Here is a 21,281-nt window from a genome sequence, read left to right on the forward strand (position 1 = left end):
ATATATATATATATATATATATATATATATATATATATATATATATATATATATATAAAGTACAGTAAAACTACAGGAAAGGGCACTGGGTGGCAAAGTAATGATTTCTTTTATATTTTGAATTGTATCAGTGTGTTTGGTGTGTTTACATTTGAATTTGCCGCCGGTTCCACCCCCCTGCAAACGTCACGTCGCAGGAGAAGGAGAGGATCGGGAGGAAGATCCGCCGCGAGACACAGCCGGGACACATCGCTGGATCCCGGTGACAAGGTAAGTAACCCTGCTTACAGGATCCAGCGATGCTTCTGGCGGTACCCCGAGTGTGGCTCGGGGGTTACCGCTTTTGGCTCTGAAATTTAACCCCGAGCCACGCCCGGGAATACCGCTAAGAAGGTTAAATGTGCTGTTGTTACTAGCGGTATCCCTGGCAGACCCACATCCAGCACAATGGCTGCGAATTCTGCTACACATTACATTATCATTAGTTCACTTTATCACATGAAATATGTTTTAATTACTCACATAGTTATAATATATATGTTTGTGGTGGCAACAGCTATTTATATTCATCACTTAATAGTTTGATTTTTTTGATTTTGTGATTTATTTTCTGTGTGTATTTACATTTTTAATCACTAGTGCTGTCTGTGATATAGTAGCGCTGCACACATATTGTTTTAATTTAATATTCTGCTACATGTCTTTGTTAAAAAAAAATCCTATTACATATACATTTGTAGCGCTACCCCAATAGGAGCTTTTTGAGTATTACATAGATAGTCCTTACTTCTTCACTGGCACACACACACACTTAGGCTCGTTGTAGTCAAAGACCAGTCTAGGGGTGTTGTTTTGTAGTTTTATTTTTTGTAGGAACTTGGATAGGGTAGGAGATTTTATTCGGATACTCCGGAAGAAAACTATGCACAACTTGAGGACTCTAGCTGATCTAGAATTGAGTAGTAGTTAAGGACTCTTGCTGAGAGTAGATGACTTCTCCTGTGTAGCAGTGTAGAAATCAATAGCATGAGCAAAGTCTCTTGTAGTACAGGACAGGTAGACAGAGCTCTTCAGGTATAAGCCAGTTATGACAGACTGTTTGATACTCCAAAAATAGCGGAACTGAGCAACAGTTGGACAGGCTCTTCAGATCACAAACTAGTGATCCCTATAGGTGGACCCTTGGCTGACTGTACTAGCACACAGGAGTAGCCAAAATAAACAGGACCTTAGCTCATTGGTCTATACTCACTGGAGTTGAAAGCAGATCCTCTCAGGCACAGCTCTTTAGAAGCACTAGGGTCACTCTTTCCTTTAGCTTCAGGCCCTTGGGTCGACCACCTTAGGCCGCATGGTAGCAAGTGCAAGGGGTAGCAAGCCTGCCTCACCCCCAGCTGGTGTACTCCACTATCTGGAAAGGAACCCAGAGCTCACATGTTCCCTGAATATATAGGCCAATCCCAGCATGCCCAGGGGCACCTCCCCTGTAATTGGCTGGTACTGCTACATACTCATGCTGCCCTTTTGCCTAACTCCCACCCATTCTCCAGAAAGCTCTACTAGTTTCTGGAAGACGGGAGGAGTCCAAGCAAACTCAACAGCACCAGAACAAAGAAGCAGCCCTTACTAATACATTGCAGTATTCTGTTAAGCAGACCTGCTGTTAAATAGATTTGCCTCTAGCCCCACCGTTAGGCAGAAGAGCAAATTACACTAGTCTAACTATTTACATCCTAGCACCTAAACTAGGAGGGTGATATATATTGATTGTTTTTATTTTTTACACTATTAATAGCAGTGATTACACCTTGGTCGATCAAGGGGTCAAATGTGTTTGCACAAGAAAAAAAGGGAGAAGGCCACATGTGCTTAGACCAAGGTAATATTCAGTCCCCAATGGGACTTTACTGAGTGATACCAGATGAAGTAAATAACAAAATATCATAAAAATACAAACAATTTTTCATGTTGTATAAAAAACAGACAAAGTCCAATTTATAGTTATATCATCATGAAAAGCATGTCACCAATGTACATACATATTGCTAATATTAATGTAAAGATATTTTTACAAGGGTGCTTAATTCTTTTTTCATAAGAGCTGTAGTCTCTACACATTTCATGGGACAGTGTCTACTTCCTCGGTGAAAAGCCATGATTGGGTTTGCATGTATCTGTGGAAAGACAATGTAATGAGCAAAAAATTAACAGCCAGTTGCTTTGCTTTTTATGACTACTCAAAATTAAATAGCAGTAAGTCAGCTAGTGTGCACAGCCCATACTTACACAACAGTTAGTACATCAAGAGTATAGGTGCATAAATGTCACAGTCTGAATCAGTGTATCCAAAGTCCCAGCAATGTGGAGGTGCTTCCACATATTAGGTTCCAACCGGGAGCTGATGGCGGTGGGTAAGTCCGGGGCCGGAACATACAAAAAAGGGCAGGAATAAACAATCCCTAGAAAAATGAGAGGTAACAAAGAATGAATGGGACTGGAACCCATTAAGTGGAAAATAAACTAGTTTATTTAGTTAGTAATTTATTAAGTGAGTGAAAATCGAACCAAAAGGAGACATATTGAAGGTAAGAATCAAATATAAGGGTCCTATGGTGTGCAAGTTGCTGTTTTACAAGGTGGAGACTTCAGGCTAAAGCAGCAATACTGTATATGCAGCACTGGACGTGGCCTGCTTTAAGGAGAAAACAATTATTGTAATGATTGTCACTGTGTATTTATCTGTTTTGTTACAGCTGCCCTGTTGTGGGTCAGAAAAACATTATTTCACACCCAAAAGAGAGGTTGAACAGAGTTCCCAAAATATACAGTATTCCTTCAGAAGCAGTTTGCTGAGAAAGGACCCAGTGTTGGGGTTGATTTACTAAAGACAAATAGACAGTGCCCCTTGCAAAGTACAGTTGCACTCTACTAATCCAGTTGTTCCACAGCTTTGTAAATGAGCATAAGCGTTGCTGACTTCCATCATTCAATTATGTGCAAGCAAAAATTCTGTTTTTTTTTTTTATTTTTCCTTGCGCCTAATTGGGTATTGGGCAAAGTGAAGTATTACCTCATTTACTAAGCTCTGGAGCAACTGCACTTGCATAGTGCAACTGCACAGTGTGTAAAGAAACCCCATTGTGTGGCTCTGTTATTGGAGTCCAAGGTAATGGCTGATGTCAGCTTAGGCGTTTACTATCTTGCTGCAATAAAGGTTTTTTTTTTTTAAAAACTTTGTAAACCTAATGCCTAAGTGACACACATGTTAGTAGTGGCTGTGTGCATGGGCGTGCGCACAGGGCATGCCAGGGGTGCCTGGGCATGCCCTAATCACCCTGTGTGGTGCATATTCCCTCTGTTTAAATCCCTGATATTTCACCAAAGCCCCCTAACAGGGCTCCAAAAAAATTTGTAAAAAAACTATTGAAAAAAAAAAAGTTGTTTAAAATAATAAAAATAAAAACTAGTACTGACACCATCCACTGCCCTACTGACACCATCCACTACCCTACTGACACCGTCAGTATAAATACACATGTACACGCACATATGTGTTTGAGCTTTGAGGTGCATACCCTAATGCAGTGATGGCGAACCTTGGCACCCCAGATGTTTTGGCACTACATTTCCCATGATGCTCATGCACTCTGCAGTGTAGTTGAGCATCATGGGAAATGTAGTTCCAAAACATCTGGGGTGCCAAGGTTCGCCATCACTGCCCTAATGCAATAGACTGTGCACACCTATGGCTGTGTGTAATGTATTCAGTGGAAGAGAGATGTAGCCAATGCATGTATTGAAGCCACCTACTAACTGCTGTACATTGCAGATAATCTTCATTCACATTCTCCTGAAGAAGTGAACTAAAATTCACAAAACGCATAGAGAAAACATGTCCTCAATGACCTACACTACACTGAGCACACATGGTTTTCAATGACAATATTGAAGACTGAGGGCTGAAGTTTTCCTTGAGTTATGCTGCAATGTATATAAGCCTAGGTCAGTGATGGAGAACCTTGGCACCCCAGATATTTTGGAACTACATTTCCTATGATGCTCATGCACTCTGCAGTGTAGTTAAGCATCATGGGAAATGTAGTTCCAAAACATCTGGGGTGCCAACGTTCTCCATCACTGGCCTAGGTGATTGCATCTGTTTATGTATTCATTACATTGTAAACTTTATTTAATAAAATTATATGTCTTTTAACCTGGACACATTCTGCAGACTTTGGTTGGGTGCCAGGATGCTCCTATTATATATTTGTTGTAAAATGTGTAGGCTTTTATCTGTCTGGCTGTCTGTCTGTATGTCTGTCTGTCTTCTATCCAGGGATGGCTTCAGACAATTCTTTCACATGGGGTCCCTGCATATTGAAAATGAAAGATGTGTGTTATACAGAAACTATTCACACTGTACATTCACACTGTGGCAAACTTTTTTTTTAATTTGGATAGATAGAATTGAGAGGGATTAGAACACCTGTCAGTTTTTATTGCTGACTGTGCCCCCATTAGAGAGATTCACCCTCTCTGTTTGTCCTTTTTATTGTTATTGAAAGTAGACATGCGGCAGAGGAAAAAAAATTGCTTTGATTTGTTAATCTAGTATTTAGTTTAGTTAACCTCCCTGGCGTTATGATTCTTTGAATTTGCCGTCACATCGCAGAAGACGGAAGCCGGGGCACAGAGCATCAGTAGGAAGATCCGCCGCCGCACACTGCCTGGATACATCGCTGGATCCCGGGGACAAGCTAAGTACCCTCTCTTACAGGATCCAGCGATCTTCCTAGCGGTACCCCCAGTGTGGCTCGGGGTTACCGCTTTTGGCACTGAAATTTAACCCCGAGCCATACTCAGGAGTACCTCTAGGAAGGTTAAATTCAGTTCATTCATTCAATTTGGATTCGGAATTTGTATTTGGAATTCATATTCTGAATTAATTTTATGTCTTTTTCTCATTTTCTTAGAATTGACTGATTTTTTTGAATCGAAACGTTCGAATCGATAAATTTCAAATCGGTTGAAACAAAAATTGTAGATTTTTTTTCGATTTGAATGCAGGAAAGTGAAGAAACAAAAGAAACATCTTTATCAAATGATTACAATGACTCTTTAAATCATCTTTGGCTTAACAAAGACAGCATTATTTCAAAATGATACTTTAATAACACACACACAGTCTTTGATTTCAGAATTATGTTTACGGTTCAAATTTGGATGTAAAATGTAATTCTAATTTAAATTTGAATTTGTTTCGCTATTGGGAGCATTTGGTAAACTTAGTTTATTCCTTAATTTGGATATTCGGACATATCGGAATAATGAAAAATTCTTTTGAATATTTATTCAGAACGAAACGAACTGCACATGTCTAATGTGCACCTCAACAGTAACAGAAAATAAATCTTCCAATAGGAACACTAGTTCTAGTGACCCTGGTGACACCCTGGGATTCCCTCACTTTGGAGGCATTTTCCTTCACTTAATGTTTTGGCTATGGGACAAGAAGTGAAGGGAAAACTCCCCTATGGGACATAGAAGGCAAAAATAAACTTACAGGTGTTATAACCCTTCTTTACACTATTCAAAATGAAGAAAAAAAAGTTTGCCTATAACTACACTTTAGGCAAATTGAAGGGTACAGAGTGCATTAATCTGAAGTATGTACCATTGTAAAATAAGCCCTATTGCTGTTGTTAATTGCAGCAATAATAACCCCCAGAATTGGTTTCAGTGCCAGCAATGATATCCTCTGAAGTATAAGCTACTGTGGAGGTCTGCATTAAATGCAAAAATATATAGGCAGCCAGTGTATGCATTGCAGATCATTGGAGAATTTGTTATACCTTTTTTTTTTTTTCAACAGTCACTACAGACATCCTCAATATGCCTGATTTTAAATTTCAAATTTCATCTGGTGTGCAAGAGATGCTGGAGCAGCACATATCTTAAAATTAACCTTACCTTTAACTTAGAATATATAGATTAAGTACATTAAAGTGGTACCTAGCAATGCTAGTTCTCTGCATAAAGGTAAAAGAACGCTGTAGTACCTTTCTACAATCGCATATCCCCAAACACTCACCTGTAGACCGTTGAAACCGCTGCCAGGCACGGACAGCCTGTACAGCTTGTCTACTCTTCCAGATTCTGGAGGATGTACTGAGGGCAGGGGATCCATGGGCTCCTACTGCCATCAGTCAAATTGTTAGGAGGAGTGACGTGGAGGGAGTCAGGCCATGGACACACACAGCACCAGCTGGAAGCATGAATGCACAGGGGTTACCTAAGGACTAGCGAAGGAGACACTTGTAAACAGGGTTAGAGACTTGGAACTAGCCCAAGAGAATAAAATTGGCACCATAATTTAAAGTAAGTTTGGACTTCCTATTAAATCTCTATTCCAGGCAAAAATGAATTGTAAATCATGCATTGTGCATCAATTACCTTACTCCTCAGTCTTGATTCCAAACGCCTCTTCCTAAGCCATCCTGCAGTGTAATAGATGAAAGTCACAGTTTCCTCTGAGCCAAGCTAATTTCCTACTGTGGGGACCATTAATTTTGCCTTGCTTGTTATCTTCTTTGGCACTAGTCTCCTCACTGCCCATGTGAGTTCTCCTGCCTCTGAAGCATGTCAGAGAGAACCCAGCCACTGGAAGTGTCACCTCCACCAATAGGAGCTGACCACATCATGCAAGCATTGATGTGGATATCTGTCAGGAAGATCACGTACATGCCTTTGCCCGAAGATACCGGTATGCTTATGTGCATAGTACAGCTCATGCACCAGTGCACGGTATCAGGGCTGTGCGTGAGCCGATGCATGTTTGCTAATGTGCATGTAAATTAGCGTGAATGTATGTGCATGTTTGGCACTGTTTTTTTGGTGCCCAGTAGCATAATTAACCACTTTACGACCGCCCGCCACTGGCAGGCAGCCGCTCCTGCACAAACTGCCTAGGTTTACGTCGGTCGCGCGCAGGGATCGAGCACGTGCTGCCGGCCAGAGAGCTCCCACCCCCGCTTGTCAGCGGGGAAGCCGATGCAAGGGGCAGGCAGCTCTGATTGCCGCCTGCCGCCTGACACCCAGGATTGTTCCCCGCTGAGAGAGAAGAATGGACAGCTGTTGTAAACACAGCTGACCGTTCTTCTCCCTGGAATGATTTTGAGCCCATGTGATCCTTCTATATAGGATCGCAGGTCTCTATGGTCATTTCACAAGCCACGCCCCCCACAGTTAGAATCACTCCCCTAGGCTCACATTTAACTCCTTGATCACCCACAATGTTAACCCTTTCCCTGCCAGTGTCATTATTACAGTAACAGTGCATATTTTTAGCACTGATTACTGTAGTAATGTCACTGGTCCCCCCAAAAGTGTCAAAAATGTCAGTCAGGGGTCCAATCTGTCCGCCGCAATGTCGCAGTCCTGCAAAAAATCGCAGCTCGCCACCATTGTTAGTAAAAAAAAAAAACAATAAAAATGACATAAATCTTTTCTGTAGTTACTAGACGCGATAATGTTTGTGCAGACCAATCAAAATACACTTATTGCGATTTTTTTTACCAAAAATATGTAGCGGAAAACAAATTGGCCTGAAATGTTAACAAATTTAAATTTTAAATTTTTGTTTTTGAAAATGTTATATAGCAGAATGTGAAAAATATTGTTTTCTTTCAGAATTGTCGCTCTTTTATTATTTATAGCTCAAAAAATAAAAATCGCACAGGTGATCAAATACCACCAAAGGAAAGCTCTATTTGTGGGAAAAAAGGACATCAATTTTATTTAAGTACAGCATTGCACGACTGCGCAATTGTCCGTTAAAGTAACGCAGTGTCGAATCGCAAAATATGGCCTGGTCATTAAAGGGGCAAATCCTTCCGGTCCAGAAGTGGTTAAGGCATTACAGATTTTAGGAGAGTTGCTAAGTGATCATCAGTTTCAGTGACCAAACCTGCTTTCTGCTTCTTCTGTGCTTTGACCAGGATTGCCTTCTGACTCCGTCTGATCTTCAACTCCTGTTATTGACCTTGGCTTGTGATCTGACTCCATTTTTGGCCTTCTGATTTTGTACTGCTTCTTCCCGTGTCATACTGACCTCAGCCTGGCTTCTGATTATGCTTCTGCCTTCTGAATCTGTACTTCCTATGCTCAGTTGTTGCTGACCTTGGCCTGTTTGACCACAATTCTGACTCCTAAACCTGTTATTTCTTGTGCTCCATTTGTGTGACAGCATCCTGCATGAATTGCAGTCCTGTATCCACAGCATCCCAGTATTACCCAGACTGTCATCCGGTCAGGACCCATGCCATGCCTTACCCGACTATACCCTGTCACCAACTCCAGGGGGTGTGGGACAGGATGTGTAAGGTAAGCTCTACTGTCCGCTCAGCTTCTGTCTGGTACATGACAATATATAAAACAATGGCCCCAGGTAATAAACAGAAGGTGAGAAAAGGATCCTTATGTGACTTAGCTTTAGATAGGTAAAATGGGCATTTGGATAGGTAATCCCAGCAGTTAGTAAAAGGGGTAGGCTAAAATCCTGGAGTTGATCTGTAAAAAAATAGAAGTTTAATATTACTTTAAGGTCTTCCGTTTGCTGTGAGATTTCCTATGTCAAATATTTTAGTTGTGTGATGAGCTTAGTTGAATGTCTATAAAACACAACTGAAGCCCACTATGCAGAAAGTGCAGTTATGTACACCCATGTATTCAAAGTCTGCATTTTCACCAGGCACAGAAATAAAAAAAAACTGCACCAAAATAAATTCAAACATCTCCAAATCACCCTTTAAGCATGATCACAACAATAAAACTCAAATGATCCAATCTATTTTGAGCACAAGCCAGATGAATTGCTGCTTTAAAACCATTTTTTTTTTTTTTGCATTATTTTTTCCTTGTTTAATTCTGTTGCAGTCAGAGCCAAGGGACCGGATACAGAGAAGCCTATGGGGAGATCTAATGGACCGATTCAATTTCCAAAGCATGACGCCACTTAAGCATTAGGACTAGAGCAAAGGGAAGAGAGAGAGGGAGAGTGTGGGAGTGTGCACGAGAGAGAGAGAGAGAGAGAGGGGAATGAAAGGATGGGAAAAGATGAGACTGGAACATGCATAGAAAAACATTGTCATCAATTATTATAAATTATACCATTCAGTTTTATTTGTTAAAGGATTTGGTGGATTTGCAGGGATTAAAAAAAAAAAAAATAGGAGGATATTTAAATTTCTATAGAGCTTATAGTGTACGCCACTGAGTGTGATTGAAGATAGAGAGGAAAGGACATTTCAGTTGCATGGAGATATATCATAAAATAATGATACTATGGGAAGGAGAGACAGAGACATACACACAGCCAGTGAGGAGACTGACAAAACCCCTTGGATCCCGCCTCTCTCCACCCCCTTAACTCATTCACAAGATAACTGAGAATATCCGCATTCACAAAACACAGTGACACAGATCAGCACCACCTCTCAGCAGCAAGGCACAGTCAGTCTGTGCTGACCGGAGATGTACACATAGAGGAAGCCAAGGAAACACTGCTAGCTAAGGCTTGCAGACAAAAACCAATGCTTAGAGCTGTTCTAGAGATTTGCAGAGGAATATCACTTGAACTAAAGCCATATCTGTGGATTTATCCCAGAGACACTATGCAGCCCAGCTACAATCCTGGAAGTGATTGCATCTGTTTGTAGCATCTCTGGATTTCTGATGCTGTAAGCTGCAAAAAAAAAAAAAAATTGCGCGTGATCCCTCGCTGCTGGTGTGGTGTTTGGGGGGGACACACCTATACGTCAGTAGCCCACGGTCAAGGAGGAGTATTCATTGAGACTTTTCCTATAGCTGGGATGCATACAAAGGGCAAGACGGAGAAGCAGTAGCTACCTGGATCTGGGTGGAGACTATATACTTGCCTAGCACCATGGATCTAAATATGCACATAGGTAATCTGGATATATATTTTGTAACATTTATTAACCTTTTTTTTTTATGTCATCAGTCTTTTTATATAATATGAATGAACAATATTGGTAATGTGAGTACCCATAATTGGTTTGTGTTGGGTATGCACTTTGCACATCCGAGCTGTTGCTAGCACTGGTGTGTGTTGTATGTGCAATTCACATGCATTGGCCTTTGGTAAAGCAAAGAAAATATGCTAAGTGCAATAATGCATAGCAACAACCAATCAGAAATGGGTTGTCATCGCTCTAAATATTATACGCTGAAGAAAGTCAAATGTGATTGGATGCTTTTATTCAAAGCACTTGATGCATCACAGTTCCTCTTTGCATTGCCTTTATTAAATAATATCTATTGGCTGCATATTTTGTGATTCTAAATCTTAAATAAAGAAGGTGAGGTTGTTAAAAAAACTAGATTGATGAACTATGTAGCTGTTTAGTTATGTTTAACTCTACATAATCTACATTGTCTAGAGCGTTTACTATGAAAAGAATGAAAATGAATCTCAAAAAAATGTAGTGGACATTAATCCTTCCTTTACAGATAACAGGGCAATGGTCTTTACTCTACATCTAGCTTATAGAGAAAAAGAGAATATGCAGTAATAATACTTAGCAATGCCATTTTGCATATAAACCACACTATAAACATTAAATGAGGCAATGCAAAACCTTGTTAAGACTTTTAAAGAATGTGCTAAAAATGAAAATAAAACAAATTTTTTCTGTATACAGTATATTATACCATCAGCACATGCCTCCATGGTGGATTTCATATTGCTTAATTCTAATGTAGGATAAATAGCATCTGTATCTGTATTGATGCACAGCCTTCATGACAGCAGGCCTGTAACAGTTCAGAAAAAATACAAAAAATAACAAAGGCAGATTGTATATCATTGTACTAAATAATCTCATTTTAGCAGGTGGACTTTTCAGTTTTTTCTTTTTTTATCTGTATCCAATATTTTGCACTGGATTTTAACTCTCATTTATGATACAACAAGCTTAACCACTCCTTATTCCGCACGATGCAGCATTGTAGAGGCATGTATCTGAATTGTGCTGTAAACAACTAATAAAGCAGAGAATATACAAAAAAATACAAACTTTTTTGCTTTGATACTCTAACAATGATTATGCAGTTTAAAAGCCTGTTTGTAAATGCAAGTATGATTGCAGATGAAAATAGGTGGAGAAGATTCATAGTAAGAATACCATGATAAGAGCTTACAATTCTATAAATATTAGCAGTACAGGTACTGTATGTGTATGTTTATAAGGTCTATGGATTATAGTAGGGTAATGTGTTGTGTGATAAATGTATAGTAAGACATTTAAATAAATACTGTCAATAGTTTAGTTCTAGCAATATATTGTAAATGGCTCCTTAAATAATATTAAATATTCTTCCGGAAATATTGGGATTGTCACTATATCCTATAGCTTCCAATTTGAAACCTACATGAATGAAGAGGGAGTTGACTTACTCACTCATGCAGCAGATTAATGTTTTTCTTTATTCCTGGGTCCTTGTAACCTTGGCTAAATCACTGTGCTTCATCCATCCATATGGAACAGCAAGTTCTTGTGGCTAGTTACATCAGAGTCTGTGCCACAGATACAATACAAATGTTCTGTTCAAATTTTGGGTGCCATAACAACCTCAGTTCTTTTTTATAAAGCAGAGCTTGCCTTGTCTAGAATGACAGTTTAAAGATGGCCACACATAAAATCATACAATCTAATTGTACAATCTGTGTATAAGCTACTTTCAATTTTACCATCAACTGTGTAGTGTAAGGGCCTACTTTAAAATGCTATTTAATTTACGCCCCATTGACATAGGCCCATACACAATATATTGGTGAATCTAATCAGATGTGTGTGGCAGCATTAGGATTTTAAACAGGTCAATAGACAGATAAAGGGTAGCATGGGGTAGATTTATAAAACCGGAGCAATAGAAGTGAGATTATACCAATAATCAGTCAGTGGTATGTTAGCTATCATTTTCCTGAAAGATCACTTTTTATGCATCATCTCCATTGGGTAGTTTATCTGATAATACCTATTAGCTGAAATTATTCTATAATCCTAAAATAGATGCTTTATATTTAAGTATGTATTTTAGGAAAAGCAGGACACATAAATTACTGGCTATAATCTGATAATGAATATGTGTTGATGTTATTGCTAAACTAGCAACCGAGACATCTGCCTGATACTGCGTTGGGCCAGAGGTGGCTATCCACTTCAATACCGGGCATTTTTACCCCCTTCCTGCCCAGGCCAATTTTCAGCTTTCAGTGCTGTCTCAATTTGAATGGCAATTGGGCAGTCATGCAACACTGTACTCATCGTATATATTTATCTTTTTTTTTTAGACAGATAGAGCTTTCTTTTGGTGGTATTTAATCACCACTGGGTTTTCTATTTTTTTCTAAACAAATTAAAAAAAACTGATCATTTTGGAAAAAAAAAAGGTTTCTTAGTTTCTGTTTAAATTTTGCAAATAAGTAATTTTTCTTTTTTTCTTCTTCACTGATGGGCACTGATAGGCTGTACTGATGAGAAGTGATAGGCTGCACTGATGGGCACTGATGAGGCTGCACTAATGGAAACTGATGAGGCTGCACTGATGGGTCCTGATGAGGCTGCATTGATGGGCACTGATGAGACAGTACTGATAGGCACTAATAAGCTGCACTGATGGGCAATGATGAGGCAGCACTGATGGACACTCATGAGGCTGCACTGATATTGTGGCACTGATGGACACTAATGAGGCTGCACTGATGGGCATTGATGAGGCAGCACTGATGAGGCGGGACAGATTAGGTTGTACTAATAAGCTGCACTGATGAGGTAGCACTGATGGGCACTGATGAGGCAGCACTGAAGAGAAGTGATAGGCTGCACTGATGGGCACTGATGAGGCTGCACTAATGGAAACTGATGAGGCTGCACTGATGGGCCCTGATGAGGCTGCATTGATGGGCACTGATGAGACAGTACTGATAGGCACTAATAAGCTGCACTGATGGGAAATGACGAGGCAGCACTGGTGGGCACTCATGAGGCTGCACTGATATTGTGGCACTGATGGACACTAATGAGGCTGCACTGATGGGCATTGATGAGGCAGCACTGATGAGGTGGGACAGATTAGGTTGCACTGATGGGTACTAATAAGCTGCACTGATGAGGTAGCACTGATGGGCACTGATGAGGAAGCACTGAAGAGGTGGCACTGATAAGCTGCACTCATGGGCACTAATGAGGCAGCATTGATGGGCACTGATGAGGCTGCACTGATGAGGCAGCACTGATGGGCACCAATGAGGCTGCACTGATGGGCTCTGATGAGGTGGCACTGATGGTCACTGATGAGGCAGCACTGATGGGCACTAATGAGGCTGTACTGATGAGGCATCACTGATGGGCACTAATGAGGCTGAACTGATGGGCACTTCTAAACTGCACTGATGGGTAATGATGAGGCAGCACTAATGGGCACTGATAAGGCTGCACTGATGAGGTGGCACTAATAGGCAGCAGTGATAGGCTGCACTTATAGGCACTGGTGGGGTGTGCACTGATCATCAGGACACTGATGATCAGTGTGAATGTGCCCCGTCAGGATTGCTGGTTACTGGCTTTCCTTTCCTCATGCTGTGACAGCGCGTGAGGAAAGGACTGCTGATAACCAGCAAGTCTGTTTACATGTGATCAGCTGTGATTGGACACAGCTGATCGCATGGTAATAGGCCACTGTGTTTGGCCCTTTACTGCGATCTGTAATCAGCTGTGTCCTAAAGAGGAACTACAGTCTGCTCACATAATTTGTAATAAAAACATATTTGCCATTCTAAAGCTTCCCTCCAACCACTTTTCATATTATATATATACTGTGATTCTGTACTAAGCAAATATGCTGCAGAAATCTCCTTCCACTAAGTCTGGCTGCAGCCATTTTAACTGTGGGCAGCTGAAGCTGCTGCCTGTTAACTTCCTGGATTAACACAGACACACACACGCACACGCACACACACACACACACACACACACACACACACACACACACACACACATATATATACATACACACACACATATATACAGGCAGACACACTCATGCCACTACTTGCCTGCACATTTCTCCTCTGTGGATGAATGCACATGGGTCTCTGCAGTCTCCTGTTATCTCCACCCTCATCCGGCCCCCTCCATCTCTGAAGCTCACCTTGGTTCTCCTGTGATTCATCCCCTCCTCCACTCTTCTGCGGCAGACAAATTAGACACTAAGTCACACTTTTTACACTTTTTGGGGGACCAGTGAAACTAATTCAGTGATCAGTGCTAAAAATATGCACTGTCACTATACTAATGGCACTGGCAGGGAAGGGGGTTAACATCAGGGGCGATCAAGGAGTTAAGTGTGTGTATATCTGGTGTTTTACTGTAGTGGGGGAGGTACTTGTACTAGGGGAAAGCATAGATTCATGTCCCTTCTTTGCAGGAACACAGGATCAATGCCTTCTTTAAAGGTGATCTGCCTTGTTTCCATTGGCAAATCGTCGTTCTGCTTGTGTCCTGAATGATCAGTGAGTGCCGGCGGACATTGGGACCCACTAATTAGCTCCCGCTGTGTAGAATCACAGCAGGAGGGAGCCTCTGGTGGCATGCATTTTGCGCATGATATCTGGGAATGCAGGGTCAGGTATATATACATGATCCTGCCCAGCCCGGCCACCCTGTAGCAGTAAAACTGCTATAGGGCGGCCGGCAAGTGGTTTTTAATGTTAATTTATACCTTTTATTTTTTGTGTGGCTTTAAAGACCTGTGGTCATTAAATGCTGAACAGTAATAGCCATCCTAGAGGTGCAAATAATTAAATCCAGCTTTGATAGTAATAAATTGTGGTTTACTTAATTAAAGTATTTATTATCTCTTTGACTGCATGCACTCAATACAAATCCCAGAGTCTTCAAAAATAAGCCTAGAAATAAAGATGTTCTTTATAGTTACCAGTCAGAACTATCCACTATTTTACTGGTGCAGTTTAGAAAACATATAAAAAGATTGTATTGGTTGCTTTGAGCAACACTTCCACTGCTACTGATGCCTATGCCTGTGCTCCCCAGGCTATGATGGATATATATATTTCCACATTACACTTAGTCCCGTGATTTGACCTAATTTTCTCGTGAAGGACTGAAAATGTAAAGCAATGGAGCCTAAGCTACCTTCTTTTGCAGGGAACTTTTTAGGGTATTAACCACTTGCCAACCAGTCACGTACCTGGTACTTTATTAAACTGGTTGCACCAGGATGAGTCGGCTCTCTTGTAAAAGCAATCTTAGTGGCCAACTAGCCGATGGACTGCTTGGTTGCTTTACAAGCAGTGGAAGGGAGGCCACATTGGCTGTTTGCTATAGTAACCCGGAAGCGATAACATGACATCACTTCTGGTTTACTTGGATTTCAACAGTGTCATTTTTAAAAAATCAAAAGCATTCGAAGACACAAATCTTGGTGTTTTGAATGCCTTTAAGAGCAGAGGAGGGATTTGGGGTCTTATAGACCCACAACCACTGAATACATGACACATGCCTATTGCTGTCACACGGAACGGATGTTTACATTCCTTGTGACAGCAATAAAAGTTATAAAAAACAAAAAAAAAACTAATAAAGTGTCCCCTCACACTCCCCCCCCCCCCCCTCGTGCTTGCGTGCGTCAGTCCCGCACACAAACAGCAATTATCCCACTTGTGAGGTATAACCATGAAAGTCAGTTCATGGGCAGTAATTCTAGCATCAGATCTCCTCTGTAAATCTAAAGTGAAAACTTGTAAAGGCTTTTAAAACGTTGCCTATGGACTGTAAAATTTACGTTGTTTGTTGCCGCTGCATGGGCGTGTGCAATTTTAAAGCACGACATGTTTGGTATCTATTTACTCGGTGTAACATCATCTTTTATATTTTACAAAAAAATTAGGTTATGACTGTGTTTTTTTGCATTAAAATTTAAAAAAGTATATTTTTTTCCATAAAATTGCATTTGAAAAACCGCTGTGCAAATACCGTGCGACAAATAAAAATTGCAAACCCCACCAGTTTATTCTTTAGTGCCTCTGATCTAAAAAAGCATATAATGTTTGGGGGTTCTAACTCATTTTCTAGCAAAGAAGTACAGATTTTATAGATCTTTACATTTTACTTTTGTACCATGCGATCCGGTTACAGTGCATTTTAAAAAGTAGTGCATGCACTACTTTTGCTGTGGTGTGAGATTTTAGCCCATTCAAAATAATTGGGCCTGAAATTGCACTGCGCAAATCCTTATGTGAATCGCACAAGAGCGCACAACGCATTCCTGCGAGAACTGGCCTTTAATTGTTCATTTATACCTTTTTATTATTTATGTGGCTTCAAAGACTTGTGGTCATTAACCACTTCAGCTCCGGACGGTTTACCCCCCTTCATGACCAGGCCATTTTTTGCAATGCGTCACTGCGTTACTTCAACTGACAATTGAGTGGTTGTGCAATGCTGTACCCAAATAAAATATATGTTCTTTTTTTTCCACCTTCTTTTGGTGGTATTTGATCACCTGTGCGGTTTGAATTTTTTGCGCTTTAAACAAAAAAAGAATGACAATTTGGAAAAGAAAAAAAACAATATTTTTTACTTTTTGCTATAAAACATATCCAATAAAAAAATGTAAAAAAATCAAATTTCTTCAACAATTTAGGCCAATATGTATTCTGCTAAATGTTTTTGGTAAAATCCCAACAATCGTATATTAATCGGTTTGCGCAAAATTTATAGTGTCTACAAACGATAGGATATATTTATGGAATTTTTGTTTTTTTATTTTTATTTTGTACTAGTAGACACTAACACTTTTGACACTTTTTTTTTGAACCAGTGACAGCAATACAGTGATCAGTGCTAAAATTATGCACTGTTACTGTACTAATGACACTGGCAGGGAAAGGGTAACATCAGGGGAGATCAAAGGGTTGCATGTATGCCTAGGGAGTGCTTGCTAACTGTGTGGGGGTGTGCTTGTACTGTGGGCAGGCAGAGATCAGTGTTTCGGGTTAATAGAAACACAAGATCACTGCCTTCCCTTGTCACGGAACAGCATCCTGCCTTGATTACATAGGCAGATCGCCGTTCTGCCTGTGCCTCCTACGATCAGCGGGTCCCGGCAGACATCGCATTCACTGGACCCTCTGATACACACACACACACATATATGTATATATACACAAACACACATATAGGTGTGATGGGAGCGGAGCCCTATGCCTGCAAATAATTTCATTAGCGCAGGCATAGGGTTCTGCTACTTTCACACCTATATGTGTGTATGTGTATATATACATATATGTGTGTGTGTATATATACCCCTACACAGAAGTTCAGATGTCATGCCTGCCTCCAAAGACGTCCACAAAAAGGCCCAATAAACGCCTGCAACAAAAACGGCCAGGTTTTTTTTTCTACTGCAATTCTAAGACAAACAATCTTTTTTCTATGGCGGTCACCCTGACATGGAAGAGTTTGGTCACCCTGCCATAGCAGTCAGAGTCAGTTCACCCTACACTACACTACGGTCACCCTGACACTTTACACTTTCCCTACAGAAACTAGATTATTGAATCTAACTATAGTGGAAAATAGTACCCTAACTACACTAGATATCCCTTTCCTCACACTAATAATTGCTAAATGACACTTTTGAAGCAGGAGTAACAGAACTGCTTCCACTCTCTTCCACAGCCCCTGTATTACAGTGCTAGAGATTTGGCGGGGCTATGTTATATACTGGGGGGCGTATTCACTACTGATTGGCCTCTGGACCCCCTAGTCACTCCAATCACATTCCTAGCATCCTCCTGCCCCCTCAATTGGCTTTTACTGATGGTTCTGGTCCAATCGGGGGCTTTTAAAGCCCAGTTCCTGTCCCATTGCATTTTGGTCGGTTCTGGTTGCCGAATTCCAAACTTTTTCCGCAAAAAGTTCGGAATTCAGCCGAATTTCGAACAGTCAATGTTCGGTTCGAACCGATGGTCGACCCGAAACATTCGATCATCCCTAGCTATGAGCAATACGTCCACTGCTACTGATGTCTATGCCTATGCTCCCCAGGCTATGATGGATATATATATTTCCACATTACACTTAGTGCCATGATGTGACCTGATTTCCTCCTGAAGGACTGAAAATATAAAGCCATGGAGCCTAAGCTACCCTCTCTTGCAGGGAACTTTTTAAGCTATTATTTGATGCTAGTAACAATTCCCTATTGGACTTCAAATAGTAATTTCGATGCTCATTAATAACTTGTCACCAAATTGCAATAAAATATTTTTCTAATGGAATCTTTAAGAAACATAATTAAGGAAAACCTTAATTAAGGAAAACCTAGTCATCTTGCTGCTAAGCGAACCACTGGCTTTAACGTTTGTTACTTGCAATAGGATAAATTAATACAAGGCCCAGATTTCTTGAATGAATAAAGAATTTCCTTGTAAAGAATGCAAATTCTAAAATCAGGGGCAAGCGTTTGGTAGGATTCAATGGAAATAGCTGCACATTTTAAGTGACTTTATATTGTTGTAACCTACAGGTTTACTGTATAATTCTCTGTTTCATGTCTCTGTATATTTGATGGAATTAGCATTGCTGCTAAACATCTTTAAAGCGGTTGTATAGCGCTGGCCTTTTTTTTTTTCCTGCAAAGGTAAAGTTATAATGTGCTAGTATGCATCGCATACCAGCACATTATGTGAAACTTACCTTAAAACTAAGCTGTTCTAGCTCCATGATGTCAGCGATGCAGCCGCTTCTATCTTCACCCATCTTGCTTCCGGCTTTGCGGGCTTCGGGTCTTTGACTGGCCGGGGCCGTGATGACGTCACTCTCACACATGCGCGGGAGCGGCCGTTCATGGCACAGGGCACAGGGACCATGCCGTTCCTTCAGAGCGCATGCACCAGTGATGTCACTGGCTGCATGTAATGTAAATATCTCCTAAACGCTGCCCGTTTAGGAGATATTTACACTTCCTATAGGTAAGCTTTCTTATAGGCGTACCTATAGGTAAAAGTCAGGAAAGGAAGTTTACTTCCTCTTTAAGATTTGTCTTTGGAGGTTTGTATAACTGTGTTTCTACTAATAATGAAGGTACTTCCCCTCAGGCATCAATCAGATTAATACCTGCCCTGAAAGTGGTAGTGAAACCTCATGCTGATATATCAAGCCCCTATAAAGTACAATATTTTAATTAAAAATCTAAACCTGCAATGACACGTGACACTCTAGAAAGTGCTATAAAGAGAGAAGCAAAATAAATGTATAGATAATAAGCGAATATGGCTGCCAAAGTTTAGGTTTATACAATGTATTAAAAATAAAGTCACTGCATTCCACTGGGACTATTTATGAGGAAACAATCACATCTGCATGTCTGCCTATCAAAAATGTACAAAGGGCTCCTAGGCCCTAGAAATAGCATTGTCCCTTTATAATAAATTGTATCTAAACCCAAGAACATAGAAATGTGTAATATATTGCATCATTCCAGTCCTTAGATGAGGTGGCTGCATTGCTTTTCTTTTTTTTTTACTTATGTTTGCCAGGTGAATTTACCAGTAACACACATTATGTCCTAGTTTACAATGGTCACTAACTTAACAATATCTATGGAGGAACAGCATTGTCACCCTAGAAAGTTCTTTAATACCACAAAACATCAGCCCCTCTTCTTATCTCTGTAACATATGGGGAGGTGTTCTATAGTCCCCAGAGAGAGCTGGGAACAATTCTAATGAATAAATGTTAAAGCAGTATTGAACCCAAAATTAAAAATGTTATATTTTGCAGCTTACCAATTATTATTTTGTTCCCCTTTGTTTTCATCTGATGATCTGGCCTGTAACACACTTCCTCTATTGTAGTGCCTCCATTCTGGATGAAGAAGAAAAGGAGGCACCATTGGACAGAAACAGTGTCAGTCTAGGCTAGGGGTAGGGGATTGTTAGATGGACTAGCAGATTTAGCTAACAAATTGAAGCCAAATTCCAGCTCGCACTTTAGTTACACAAGCGATTACAGCAAACTTTTTTTATTTTTATCTTGGGATAAAGGTTTTACAGTATGTCACAAAAGTGAGTACACCCCTCACATTTTTATAAATATTTTATTATATCTTTTCATGTGACAACACTGAAGAAATGACACTTTGCTACAATGTAAAGTAGTGAGTGTACAGCTTGTATAACAGTGTAAATTTGCTGTCCACTCAAAATAACGCAACACACAGCCATTAATGTTTAAACCGCTGGCAAAAAAGGTGAGTACACCCCTAAGTGAAAATGTCCACATTGGGCACAATTAGCCATTTTCCCTCCCTGGTGTCATGTGACTCGTTAGTGTTACAAGGTCTCAGGTGTAAATGGGGAGCAGGTGTGTTAAATTTGGTGTTATCTCTCTCACTCTCTCATACTGGTCACTAGAAGTTCAATATGGTGCCTCATAGCAAAGAACTCTCTGAGGATCTGAAAAAAAGAATTGTTCCTCTTCATAAAGATGGCCTAGGGCTATAGGAAGATTGCCAAGACCCTGAAACTGAGCTGCAGCATGGTGGCCAAGACCATACAGCGGTTTAACAGGACAGGTTCCACTCAGAACAGGCCACACCATGGTTGACCAAAGAAGTTGAGTACACGTGCTCAGCGTCATGTTCAGAGGTTGTCTTTGGGAAATTGACGTATGAGTGCTGCCAGCATTGCTGCAGAGGTTGAAGGGGTCAGCCTGTGAGTGCTCAGAGCATACGCCGCACACTGCAACAAATTGGTCTGCATGGCTGTCGTCCCAGAAGGAAGCCTCTCCTAAAGATGATGCACAAGAAAGCCCGCAAACAGTCTGCTGAAGAAAAGCAGACAAAGGACATGGATTACTGGAACCATGTCCTGTGGTCTGATGAGACCAAGATAAACTTATTTGGTTCAGATGGTTTCAACTGTGTGTGGCGGCAACCAGGTGAGGATTACAAAGAGAAGTGTGTCTTGCCTACAGACAAGCATGGTTGTGGGAGTGTCATGTCTGGGGCTGCATGAGTGCTGCCGACAATGGGGAGCTACAGTTCATTGAGGGAACCATGAATGCCAACATGTACTGTGACATACTGAAGCAGAGCATGATCCCCTCCCTTCAGAGACTGGGCTGCATGGCAGTATTCCAACATGATAATGACCCCAAATACACCTTCAAGAC

General features: G+C 40.7%; 1 protein-coding gene across 1 annotated transcript in view; it reads left to right on the forward strand.

Moving 5' to 3' along the window:
- Positions 1-9,501: 9,501 nt before the first annotated feature.
- SPRY3 (sprouty RTK signaling antagonist 3) overlaps positions 9,502-21,281 on the forward strand; it is a 44,681-nt gene continuing 32,901 nt past the window's right edge. The window contains exon 1 of the mRNA XM_082263772.1: positions 9,502-9,965. The gene's annotated coding sequence lies outside the window, so the exon portion shown is untranslated. The remainder of the gene's footprint in view (positions 9,966-21,281) is intronic.

This window comes from Pelophylax lessonae, assembly GCF_965119305.1.
Source record: "Pelophylax lessonae genome assembly, chromosome: 7".
NCBI classification, from domain to species: Eukaryota; Metazoa; Chordata; class Amphibia; order Anura; family Ranidae; genus Pelophylax; species Pelophylax lessonae.